This window comes from Anguilla rostrata, chromosome 18, assembly GCF_018555375.3.
Source record: "Anguilla rostrata isolate EN2019 chromosome 18, ASM1855537v3, whole genome shotgun sequence".
Lineage (NCBI taxonomy): Eukaryota > Metazoa > Chordata > Actinopteri > Anguilliformes > Anguillidae > Anguilla > Anguilla rostrata.
Window position 1 is genome coordinate 31,474,339 of NC_057950.1, and position 13,827 is coordinate 31,488,165.

The following is a 13,827-nucleotide window of genomic DNA, read 5'->3' on the forward strand; positions in this document are numbered from 1 at the left end:
CTTAAAAACTTCCTTAAAAAATTCATTTGCCACCCTGGTCATCTCCCCTGGTTCCGTTGATATTTTCCCAGCCCTGTCCCTAATTCCCGTAAAAACTTGTCTCACCTTTCTGGCTCTTGCAGAGCTAAAAAAGCTTGCAGAGCACTTCTCGTTTCTCTCTAAGAACTCATGCCTTGAACGCCTAATGTAAGCCCGCGCCCTACCTTCATAAATCTCCCTGAGCTTGCCCTTGAGCGTATCACAGCCCGCCTGGTCCATGGCACTCCCCTGGTTGCCCACTCCATATTCCCACTCTAACTGGCGCTGCAGGTCCTTCACGCCTTTCTCGCCTCCTCGCCCTAGTGAGTTACGCCACGTGGGTCCTTCTAGACGGGGTGACACAACCTTCCCCCCGTCCACCAGGTCCAGTTTAGCCAGGAGACTTCTGAGGCTCTTAGCACTAGTATCTCCCGCTCTGCCCAATTCAACATTAAAATCCCCCCCCCCACAATTAGTTGCCTGTTAGTGGCTAGATGAGGCACCATTCTCTCCACTGTGTCCTTTCTCTCTGCTGAAGTTTGTACACTCCCACCACCCTCAACTTCGTATTCCCCGCTGTGGCATCAACCCCCATTACCCTCCCCTGCACTACAGTAAAAACCCTCTCTACCCTTACCTGCCTGTCCCCAAATAATATTCCCACCCCCGTGGAGTGAACACCCCCCACACTCCACACCGCGCCCCCCCTCCTCCACTCCCTCGTAAACACTCTTATATCCCACTCATCCCTGAAGTGTGCCTCCTGTATAAAACATATATTACATCTTACAGAGGCTATGAAGTCATATACCGTCCTTCACTTAACACAGTCTCTCAGTCCTCGCACATTCAGTGTCATAATGGAGATCTCCATCAGTAATGGGGAGTCACTGACGAGCAGGGTTCTTCTCTTCCCCTCCTCCGCAGCCATTTTTTTGTTCTGGGGACATCCCCATGGCCTTCTTTAACCGCTCTACATCCCACCCCTCTATGAGTCCAGACGTCGAGCCCACCTCCATATTGAGGTCTGAGCCTGACTGCTCACCCTCCCCCCCCCAGCATCGCAAACCTGTTTGCCAACGCCAGTTGGCACGCTGCCTTTTGGGCCTGCGGACCTTCCTTTGCCCCCGACCTGTTCCTCTTCCTCCCAGCCGGTCGGACCCAGATTCATTTTAGATCCCGTTCCTGCCGCAAAACGCCCAGCCAGTTCTCCCACACGTTTCAGGGAGGCGGTGGACGACACGAACAGTGTGGTATCATCCGCATATTGCTGTATTTTCAGCCGTTCGCCCACTGCTCCCGGATCAACACTCCATCCACCCCTGGGTCCTGGCGCACTAACTTGGCAAAAGGCTCCTGTGGTGTGGGGATGGCTGGTTTAAGCAGCCACACCTGCCCTGGGTCAAGCTAATTAGACCTGGCCAATTGGATAATTGGTTAAGAATTAGATAATTGGCCAGGCTAATTGGGCCCAGGAACAGGAGTGGCTGCACCTGTGCGTAGTGAGGTAATCACTGCGCACAGGTTAAATCTGCCATCCCCACTCACACGGGGAGCTTCGGTCATAACTGGGTTACATCTGCTCACTTTGGCTGTTACCATTTTGCCAAACCCTCGTGAAATAAATCTGGACTGTTTGAACATCTTCTCCCTGTGTCTCTGTGCTGGAGGGCCCCAAGGAAAGCCACTTCGGTGGCCTGTGGCAGGCGTGTTTGCCACAGTGGCGCCCAATGTGGGGCTGCTCCGGCACAGCAAAGAGGCACAGGAGGGCCAGCCAGGAAGCACACTGGAGAAGGGGCAGCTGAGGTGTTCCCGACAGGGCTTCGGGCGGATCCTCCGGGCCAAAAACAGGGAGCGGAAGATGACCAGGGAGGGGAAGGAAGCGATCCTGAGCTGGGACGCTGAGGAGCTGCACCTGGCCGGGAAGGCAGGTCAGCTACGGGCGGTGCACGAGAGGTGGTCGCGCCGTGAGCTGGACTTGGCCGGGAAGGCGGGTCAGCTACGGGCGGCGCACGAGCGGTGGCCGCGCCGTTTTGCTTCCTTTCTCGTCCGTTTGGTTGTTTTTAGTTCTTTGTTTAGCCTGGTTGGTTTGCCCGGAGCCCATGAGGGGATAAGCCTGCAGCCGCCCGCCAGCAGAGCCGACTGGCGGCCACCACAGCCACGAGGGTTCCTGGTCCCCAGCGCCACAAGAAGGCCAGCCCACCAGCCCAGCCACCCCACCACAGCCCCTGGAACAGCCCAAGCCGGTGACGCCCCCACCAGCCAGCAGAGCAGCCCAGGACTTCCTGTGCTCCGGGAGGGAGGAGGAAGAAGGGCTGCCTTGTCGTCCGGGGGAGGGTCACAGCATGTACTGGACTGTTCCAGGGCCACCCACCCTGACTGGAGTGGTTTTTTTGTCTTTTTTTGTCAGCAAGTTCGAGCTGCACGACCTCCCGGGGACACCGAGCGCCAGAACACCCTTCCTCATGGAGTCCAAGGTCCCCTTCTCCAAGAGGACCTTATAGACCTCCAGGAGATCGGGGCCCAGCAGCTCCCAGAAGGTGCAGTAAAACTTCTTGGGGAGACCATCGCTCCCCGAGGCTCTCCTATTCCTCATGGAGCGCACTGCCGCCGTGAGCTCCCCCAAAGATAGGGGCGCCTCCAGCAACTGAGCTTCCTCCTCCCCCATTCTCTTTTCAATGGCCCCCAACAGGGCCTCCTGCACAGCAGGGTTACAGTCCCGCTCAGAGAACAGGCCTTTGTAGAAGGTCTGTGCCACCTCCAGCATCTGCTGCGGCCTGGTGACAAGCCCTTCGTCCCCCTCCAGGCTATGCATGGCTGCGGAATCCCGCCTTGCCTTCATTGCCTGAAAGAAATAAGCAGAGGGCCTCTCCCCTTCCTCCAATTCGCGGACCTGGGCTTGGAAAGCCAGGGACCGCACCCTCCCCTCTAGGAGCTCTCTAATGTGGTCCTTTACCCCCTGGAATACTTCCCACCTAACGCTCACCCCAGCATTAAGCAGTCCATGCAAATACGTCAGGGAACTTGTCCATCTACTTACCTGAGCCCGGGCCTGCCTTCGCTCCGCTACAGCAAAACCAATACAAAAGGCCCTGATGCAGTCCTCCCACCACTCCGCCACAGAGTGGTAAAATGGCTGCAAGGCCCGCACGGATGGAAAAAAAGCCTCAAAGCTACCCCTAAAACTCTAACTTTAAAAGTGACACATTAAGGCGCCAGAAGCCTGGCCCCCAAGCCTGCTCATCACTTACAAAGGACACAGAGACCGCATCATGGTCTGGCATCCACATCGGCAGCAGGGCTGCATCCAGCCCGGTTTGTCCCTTTCCCACAAAAACATAGTCCAGGCGACTGGCAGCCCCCCTCGAGTTGCGCCAGGTGTTACCCGCCACTCCCGGATGTACCTCCTTCCATACATCCACCAGACTTAATTGTTTTACCAGGGCTGCCAGGGCCTTATCCGAGTAATCCGCCTCGGCCTCCATCCCCCCAGCACCTCCCCGCCCGTCAGCCCTATCCAGAGAGACATTAAAATCCCCACCCAATATTATGGTCCGAGCAGTACATAAAACGCTGGGCAAATCTCTAAAAACCTCCAACCTTCTCCCACTCTGTGCTGGTGCATAAACATTTATGACCCTAAATTTAGAGCCCCCTATACAAAAATCCACCCACAAAACCCTCCCCGCTATCTCCCACACCACCTCCTCAATCCAAAAGCTATTCCCCTTAAATAAAATACCCACCCCATCGGAATGCACATTGCCCACAGTCCAAGCAGAGGGCCCCCAACCCCACTCCCGGGAGAAGGCCTCCACATTCCCCTGATCTTTTAGATGGGCCTCTTGTATTAAAAAAACATCACCTCTCATTACAGCCAGTGATGTAAAAACTGCCGTCCTCTTGACAGGGTCTCTCAGGCCCCGTACATTCAAACTGATGACAGTGAACCCCATAATAGCATTTTAAAATTTAAACCATCCCCTGTGAACAAACCACACACCAAAAATTAAATCGAACCTCCCCTTCAGCCCCTTCCCCCCCCCCCCCCCCATCCTTTCCCCCTAACCCAAGTTCCATCCCCATGACCTCTACAAGGCCCTCCACATCCCATCCCTCTAATAACCCAGAAGGGGACCCCACCTCCATCTCCAATTCCCTCTCCGTACCCAGAGTATCCCCCTCTGATGCTCCCGCCAACACCTCAAACCTGTTTGTCAAGAGTATCTGTGGTCTCGCTTTCACCTTTCTCGGGCAGTCCTCTCCCCCTGAGGGGGGTCGCTTCCTCAACGACACCACGGCCCAGTCCGCCACTGCCCCATCCTCCATCGTCAGACTGTCTCCCCACTCTGCCGGCGAAGCCAGATCCGCTGTGGTCAGGAGCGCGGCCCCCTCTTCCGAAGAGGTCAATCCCTCTCCTATAACCCTCTGCCCTGACGACAGAAACAGCTCCTGTGACACATCCACTGCAGAACTGGAATTAGATCTTCCCGCCACAAAGACCCCCACTCTGCCTGGGGCCTGCTCCCTTGCTGCCTCTGCCGTGCCCCCCTGGAGCAGCAGTCACTGCCATCTCCTCCACTGGGCCAAGTACTGGAACTGGAGCAGGAGCGGACCCTGGCCCCCCCACCGCCCCATCAGCCTGCCGTCTCTTTGAGGCCTCTTTTCCTGTACTCCCTGCTACCCCCAGCCCTCCAAGGCTAGCTGAGCCCCCTGGTGGCCCCACATTGCGATCCAAACCTTCTTGATCCATACGCAGCGTATCCGCATAGGACCTCCTCCGTTCCGGGCATGCCCGGAAAAGATGTTCAGTACTGCCACACAGACTGCATGCTTTTGGAGCCGTGCAGTCTTTGGTGGCGTGCTCCCCAGACAGACAGTATCTGCACCTGTCTGAGTTGCACACCCCCTTCACGTGCCCGAAGGAGCCACATCGCCGGCAGTAAATTGGCTGGCCCGGATAGTTCCGGTATCCCCTGTTGAGGATGATGGAGAAGGCCCCGGGCGGGTGGGCATATCCTCCCACCCCCAGAGGATCCTGCCTAAACCGGACCATGAAACGCCGCTTCCCGTTCCAAAACCCATACCTGTCCTTCAATTTCACTCCCTCTCGCACATCATTGCAGTAGCGCCTCAAAAAACAAATGATGTCTTCCTCCTGGACATAAGGATTGTACATGTGGATCGTCAAGGGCCGAATAGCTTTAGAGTAAAAAAACTCCACCTGCAGTCCTTGTAAAGCTGGTGCTTACTTCCTCTCCACAAAACGGGAGTGCAAATTAAAACATGCTGCCTCAGAAAAAAACATAACGTCAATAAAACCTCTGCTAGAAAAGTCCTGCAGACAATAAAAACCGTACCTGCATCCACCGCCAAGGTCTTCTTCAGAACTTCCGTGACAAAAAAATCCAATGTAAAACTTTTCCTCTTCTCCAGGTCGTCCATCTCGAACCGTACCGTGTTTCTCAACCGCACCCGATGGGCCGGTACTCCTTCCTCCAGAACCGCCATCGCCTTCCCGCAGTCTTGATCCGTAGCCAGAAGGCCGAGAAGCGATGGCCTGAAAATTGGCCACAGCTGGCCGCCGCTGCCCAGGGGGCCGGGAATCCGATCGTGGGGTCCGGCCGGACCCAGTCCCCGCTCACCATTGGTCCGGGGCCCCCTCAACGCTTCCCCCGGGACCTCTGGCCGTCACCTCAGCTCCACCCACAAAGCCCCACGTCCCCTGCCACGGTAGCTACCAACATGCTAAAGACTCTTATCGCCAAAAATAAACAAACAATTGAAATTGTGCATCCTCACCTCTGCTCCTCCCCCACCCGAGATGGGAACCCCCCTGATACCCCCACACCTCCTTATCGCTTCCGCCAGGGGCTCAATATACACAGCATACAGAAGTGGGGAAAGCGGGCACCCCTGCCTTACCCCTCCCCTCTGCCTTACTACCTCTCCCAATTGCCCATTAACCACCACCCTGCTCCCTACCCCTGTTTACATTATTCTTAACCACCTACTAAACCCAGCACCAAAACCACACTGTGCTAAAACCCCAAACAAAAACCTGTGATGGACCCGGTCAAACGCCTTCTCCATGTCCAGGTTTGCCACAATCAGAGGTAAGCCCCGCTCCCTCACCCATACCAGTGCATCCCTTATTAGCTGCAGGTTATATGTGGCAGCTTTCCCCTCTACTCCACAAGTTTGGTCTTCGTTAACCAGGAAAGGCATAGCCAGCCTCAACCTCCCTGCTAACGCCCTTGCGATCAACTTGTAGTCGACCCCCAAGAGCGGGATTGGTCGCCAATTCTTCAACAGCTGCTCTTCCCCCTTCTTAAATAGGAGTGTCACCACTCCCTCGTGCATTGAGGGGGCGAGCTCCCCCTGCCCAAAGACCTCACTGACCACCTCAAGGAAAACAGACCCCAAGAGCTCCCAGAAAGTTACATAAAATTCCTTGGGCAGCCCATCCCTCCCCGGCGCCTTCCCGTTTTGCATTCCCACGAGGGCCTGCTTCACCTCCTCCATACTAAATGGCAGTTCCAAGGCTGCTGTCACCCCTTCCGGCACCCGCTCCTCCACCAAACCAAAAAACCTATCCCTTATCTGCACATCTACCGCCCTCTCCCCAAATAGTTCCCTATAAAATTTAGTTGCCACCTCCACCATCCCTGATACATCTGTGTACACCCTCCCATCTACGTCCCTCAACCCCTCCATCACCCTCTTCACCCTGGCTGCCCTTACCTTCTGAAAAAAATAGGCGGAGCATTTCTCCTCCTTCTCTCTTTGATCCCCCTGACACTTGACAGCCAAGGCTCGCGCCTCCTCCTCAAAGAAGGCCCTCATCTTAGCCTTCAACCCCACCCATTTCTCTAACTCGAACTCTCCTCCCCAGTTCCATATTGTATACATGTTTTCCAGCTCCCTCTGTAGCCTCCAAAAGTACCACCGCTCCCTCCGCCTCCTAGCCCTGCAGTAGCCCTGTGCTACCCTCCTTGTCCTCCCCTTCACTTCCTCCCACCATTCTACCACTGTAGGGAAGAAAGGCTTCAGTTTCAGCCACCCCAAATATTCCCTTTTAAATACCCTTCTAAAACCTTCCTCCTTCAGAATACTAGTGTTTAGCTTCCACCACCCCCTCCCAAACACTGTCCCGTCCCACTCCAACTCCACTGCCACGCCACTATGGTCCGAAAAGCAAAGTGGCGCCACCTTCACGGAAACCACCCGCTGCCCCCCCGGAACAAAAACAAAATCTATCCAGCTATTCGCCCCCCTACGATTTCCCCAAGTCAACCCCGGATCGCCTGGGCAACACAACCGGAAAGCGTCCATCAAGGAAAACTGACTTATTAAATTTCTTAAATACTTTAAAGTACAATCTGGTGCTTCAAAAGAACTATCAAAATCACCCCCGAGCACCAAAACTCTACTTGTCACACATATAGTCTCCAACTCCAAAAAAAAACTCCTTCCTCCTAGTTGGCCTTGTGGGAGCATAAACATTTACACTCCTCACTTTCACACCCCCGCACTCCCCATCCACAACCAAAACCCTGCCCTGCACAAAAGAAAAACTGAAACAACAAAATCCCTCGTTCCCAACAAAATTCCTACTCCCGTAGAATGGGCCCCTCCTACACTTCAAAACGAACGCCCTTTCCCCCACTCCCCCGTAAACAAAACACAGTCCTCCTGGGACCTCAGGTGAACCTCCTGCAGGAAACAAAGAGAACCGCTGCATTGCCATAAATCGAACCCCCCCCCCCCCCCTTTTCACACTATTCTCCAGCCCCCGCACATTGCAGGTCAATATACGTAACGGCTCCATGTTTATTTTCATGAAGCTCTACACCAAAACCACACAGCGCCAACCCCACAGACCACGCTTCACGGTACCCCCCGCCCCACCTCATCCAAAAACAAATAGGGCAAATCATTCGCCGGCCCCGGCGACAACGGCCCCACGTCGTATGCAGTGATGGATATGGGAGAGGGTGGGTCCCACTCCAAACTCTCCATAGAGCCCTCCGACTCCGATGTAAAGTCAGTGGCTATCACCCCGAGCCTCACTCTCCTTTTCATCATCCTTCCATCCCCGCTTTCTCCTATCACTGCATCCAGCAGATGCCTCTCCTCCACTGCCTCCGCCCAGTCCATGTGCAGGCCCCGCTTGATGCCCCCTTCGGGTATCTTCTCCTCGTTTCCCGAGGTCCCCTCCCTGGCTCTGGCCATCTTGAACCCTGCTTCCTCTTCTACCCCTCCAGTAGGGGCCACCATTGTCGCCACTATCCCCTCTCCGCCCGCTCCTTCTGCATCTTGCGTGTGGGGGACCACCCCTGACGAGGCGAGAGAACTTCGCTCCATCTCTTTCTCCACCCCAGGGGTTGAGAGTGTCTCCTCCGCCTTCCCTGAGGCCATCTTCTCCACTGGAGTCGAGCGGACTCCCCTTGCCTCCTGTGCTCCCTCCGCCGCCTGCTTTTCCTCCACTGCTGCAGGGGGCGCTGCAGCCAAAGGAGAAACTCCTTCCTGGCCTGGCTCCAAGCCTGATTTTCCAGGCACTTGCTGCTTCTCCCCCTCCTCCCCACCAGAGGGCGCCGCTTCTCCCCTCGCCGCCTCGGCGTAGGTCCGCCTCCGGGCCGGGCAGTTCCGGAACACGTGTTCCTCGCTCCCGCACAGGTGACACTTCCTTCCTTTCGGGCAGGCCCTCGCCACATGGCCCTCTTCCTCGCATGAGGAGCAAACAAAGGGCTCTGTACAGTCCTTTGCCATGTGCCCGTATTTCAGGCATCGCCTACAATATGTAGGCAACCCCACGTAGGACAGGAAGCCTCTGTTGGAGCCGATGGTGAAAACGGTCGGTAGGTGCCTCAACCCTCCCACCGCGCTACTATCTCGTTGCAGCCTCACTAAATACTGCCGCTTCCCCGACCATACGCCAAAGCTATTTCTCAGCTTTACTTCTGACTTTAGCACAACACAATACATGCTTAAAAACAACTCCACATCTCTCGCTGGTACAAAAGGGTTGTACATGAGCACATTGACTGATTTTACATTGTTAGAAAACAATGGTTCAACAATAATTCCCCGCAAACTTCACACGTTCTTTGTTTGAACTGCTCAAAAACCTCCAAACACAAATTTTCTGAATCCAATGTAACATCAGAGAGTCCCCTCGCCTGAAAGTCCTGAACACAAAACATTTGGCTAGCAGGAACTTTAAAAAGGTTCACGTACCGCAAATCCATCATCTCCCTCCTCTGCGCACTTACCACCAGCCAAAGTGTGTTCTTTCTACGCACTCCGCTGCTCCCAAATTCTGGCCCGGGATCCGCCATGGTCTCCGGTCTCCTTCTCCTCCGCGTTGATTGCTATCCAAAGTAAATTCCTCTCGATAAGGACAGATTTTTTTAAAAAAAATCTTTTTAACTCAGCTCGTATCTCCATCCGCTAAGCTCACAACTGCAAGCCTACACGATCATCAAGCGAAGTGACCAAATCAGATTTGAGCACAGAGCCACTTCACGCTTTTTTTTTTTTTCTTTTCTCTATTTTCTCTTCTCTCCTCAGCGTACCACCTCCTCCACCCCAGTCTTCCTTCACTGCAGATGACTTTGCAGCATTCTTTGACAAAAAGATTGCAGACATCCGCAGCTCCTTTGCCCCCTCTGCGTCCTCCGCCCCCTCTGCGTCCTCCGCCCCCTGTTTCTCCACATTTTCTCTCCTCTCAGACACTGAAGTCTCCCAGCTTCTGCTCACCCACCGCCCTACCACCTGCGCCCTCGACCCTATCCCCTCATCTCTCCTTCAAACAATCACACCAGACATCCTCCCTTTTGTTGCCTCCCTCGTGAACTCATCCCTATCTTCTGGATGTTTCCCCTCATCCTTCAAGAAGGCCCACATCACCCCGCTGCTGAAGAAACCCACACTGGATCCTTCAGTCATTCAGAACTACCGCCCGGTATCTCTCCTCCCTTTCCTATCCAAAACACTCGAACGTGCTGCATCTAACCAGCTCTCTGCTTTCTTCTCTGAGAACAACCTGCTTGATCCCCACCAGTCTGGCTTCAGGCCTGGCCACTCGACTGAGACTGCACTCCTCTCGGTCAGTGAGTCACTCCATGCCGCACGAGCAGCCTCCCTCTCCTCTGTCCTAATTCTTCTAGACCTCTCCGCTGCATTTGACACTGTGGACCACTCTACCCTCCTGTCCTCCCTGGCAGCATCAGGGATCCGCGGCACAGTCCTTGACTGGATTGAGTCCTACCTCTCTGACCGCTCCTTCCAGGTTGCCTGGGCGGGTAAGGTATCACCACCCCGTCCCCTCACCACCGGAGTTCCCCAGGGCTCAGTCCTTGGTCCCCTTCTCTTCTCCATATACACCAGATCCCTTGGCCCTGTAATATCTGCCCATGGCTTGTCCTATCATTTCTATGCCGACGACACGCAACTCTTTCTCTCCTTCTCCCCATCGGACACACAGGTCCCCGCCCGCATCTCCGCTTGCCTGAGGGACATACAGAGCTGGATGGACAATCACCACCTGAAGCTCAACCCGGGAAAGACGGAGCTAATCTTTATTCCTGCTCTATCCTCTCCCCTCCTCGACTTTTCCATTTCCTTAGGGGACACCGTAGTGACATCATCACCCTGCGCCAAGAATCTCGGAGTGATGATGGACAACAGGCTGTCCCTCTCCAACAACATTGCAGCAGTAACCCGGGCATGCAGATTTTTCCTATACAACATCCGCAGAATCCGCTCCTTTCTCACCACCTACTCAACCCAGCTCCTGGTCCAAGCAATGGTTCTTTCCCGCCTGGACTACTGCAACTCTCTTCTGGCTGGACTACCGGCATCTGCCACCAGACCCCTGCAGCTCATCCAGAATGCTGCGGCTCGTCTGGTCTTCAACCTCCCCAGACACTCCCACGTAACTCCCCTGCTCACTACCCTCCACTGGCTGCCTGTTATAGCTCGCATCAAATTCAAAACATTGGTTCTAGCATACCAGGCAGTCAAGGGATCAGCCCCAGCATACCTTCACAAGATTTTCAAACCCTACATGCCAACCAGATCCCTCCGTTCTGCTACCTCAGGACGCCTAGCACCTCCCCCTCTTCGCACCTGCACTTCCAGAACACGTCTCCTGTCTGTTCTGGCCCCACGATGGTGGAATGACCTCCCTGTGGAGGTCAGAACAGCTGAGACTGTGACCCATTTCAAACGACGACTGAAGACCCACCTCTTCAGGCTGCACCTCCCCATCCCTCCCTTCCCCCCCTGTAAATGACTAAACTTAGGGGTGTAACTAGGCAGCTGTTTAATAGGTGACTTAGTTGATGCGCCAGTCTTAACGACTACTTGTATTTTTATTTATTTTTATTTTTCCATAGATTGTGTTGTTGCCGTTCTCGTTGTTAGTGTTAATCAGTTTAACCACCAGGGTCCAAGTTGAACTATGCGGTTGTTCCCTGTACTTGGACCGGTACTTCTCTCTAGGGGTTTCGTCATACTTGTTCCTGGTTATGGTTATACACTTTGTTGTACGTCGCTCTGGATAAGAGCGTCTGCCAAATGCCTGTAATGTAATGTAAATGTAATGGAGCTAACCAACATCACCGTCTACACAAAACCCAAAAAAACACACCTTTTTGGGCCATCCCAAGTCTTTCCATTTTTCTTTTCTTTTTTTTTTACATTTGTACTTTATTCTTTTCCACTTTTTCCTTTCGTACTTTACACGTTTTTTTTCCCTATTACATTTCTTTTGCCCATCCAGAGAAATACCAGTGGCTAAACAAAAACCCGCTCTAACCCTCCCCATTTCTCCTGCGCCCACTCCCAGCCCCGCACTACCCCATCCGCCCTTATTCTTTCTGCTACCCTCCCCTGGAACTTATAGAACAGCTGGAGAGGCGTCATCACCCTCACCAGCCTCCTCACTACCTCCCTCCTGTCCTCCCACAACACCAACTTCCCATACCCTAACACGTCCCACACCAACTGTGCCTTGGCTGAGCCCAAACCCTTCATATTTCTCCTGTAGAGGAGCTCCTCTCCCCCTACCTTCCAGCCCGAACCCAGCCCACTGCAATCGCCCCTGCACCAGGCCCCAAAAAGCCCTGGCAAAGGCCCAAGTCCAAAAAGCGTGCATCACTGTCTCGGTACTCCCGCACCCCCTAGGGCACAGCGAGCTCTGAGAACACCCGTGCCTGTGAAGCACCTCTCTCACTGGCAGTCTCCCTAAAGCACAACGCCAATGGATGTCTTTTACCCCACCCGGAGCCCTTCCGCTGCTCACCCTGCCCCAGTCTATCCCCAGAGGTACCACGCTCGGGGCAACAGCCTGACGCGCCACCACTGCTTTGTACCACTCCCTGTGATTCAGCACCACCTCCTTCACCACTAAAGCCGGATCTCTTCTCAGTGCTAGCAACACCGCCTTATAAGCTGGGGTCATCTGCTCTGCCCTGGGCACCACATGCGACAAAGGTGCTAGCCGCCGCAGCGCAAACGACAAGTACAGCCGCACAAAGTAAAAACACTTGTGTGGCACCTTCAAGAAGGCACTTGCATGCCAAGCTGCTGTACAAAATCTCCAGCTTCAACGGCAATCTAATGACATCACGCCCCCCTTTAGCCACCGGCATGTACATAAGCTCTCGGCTCACATACTCGTAACTCCTTCCCCACAGGAACTGAAACACAGCCCTGGTGAGAGCCAGCCTTACCCGAGCCGGAGCCGGGAATACGTACCCCAAGTGCAACACTAAAGGCAACAAAGCTGCCTTAACTGCCATCACCCTAGCCGATAACGACAAGTGGCGCTGCACCCACCTCCCCAGGCACATGCGCACCATGGCCAACTTCGCCTCCCAATTCCTCTCCGCACTATGTTCTGCAAAAGATTTCACACCCAGTATTTTCAAACCATCCTCACATTGTGCAAAGCCACCACCATCACCTGTATCCTCCCTCCATTTACCACAATAAAAACCGATGACTTGTTCAAATTCACCTTTGATGTGCCTGATGTGTACACTTTAATCAGGGCCCGTACACGGCTCAAAGAGGCCTGCGAAGATGCAAAAATGGTTGTGTCATCCGCATACTGCAGTATCTTAACCCTCTGGGGTCGAGAGCTTCGCCGGCGGAGCTCGACAAGATGAAATTAACTTTCATTTCTATTTGGATGATTAACTTCACGTGCTGTTATCATACAGACGCAACAAAAACATTGACAGAAACCTTAGAATCGCGACTTTCCAATGCGCCCATTAGCAAATAATATAAATTGTTTTAAATGTTCCAAATTTGATTAATTAGATCATGTATGCTTCGCTAAACTTTACTCATTACTATGTGAATTTCGCTCAGCAGGAAGTCCGCCCAAATCGGATTCACATGTTAACAACATTATAATTACTCTCCATAGAAGGAGACTAAAGGAGGGGCGATGTGAGATCCATGTGAGAAAAGTCTGCGAAAGCGGGATAGAATGTCACAGAGTGTCGCCTAATTCACTTCTTTTGAGGTGAACATTTCGTTTAATTTCGGAAAATGGTCCGTCCGGAAGCCGACACTGATGAAGAGCGGTGTCATTTCGAACAGCGAACTGATCCAGCTGAGGATCAACTTCATGCGTAAGTATATTTCTTATGATCATATTGGTAAATATGTCTACTGTATTGCAACGTATCTGTGTGTTTTTAGGAATATCCAGCAATGTGCGCGTTTGTAAATTCCCACACTACGAACGATTCGAACTATTGCATCTCAAAATTATAGGCTAGGCTCTCT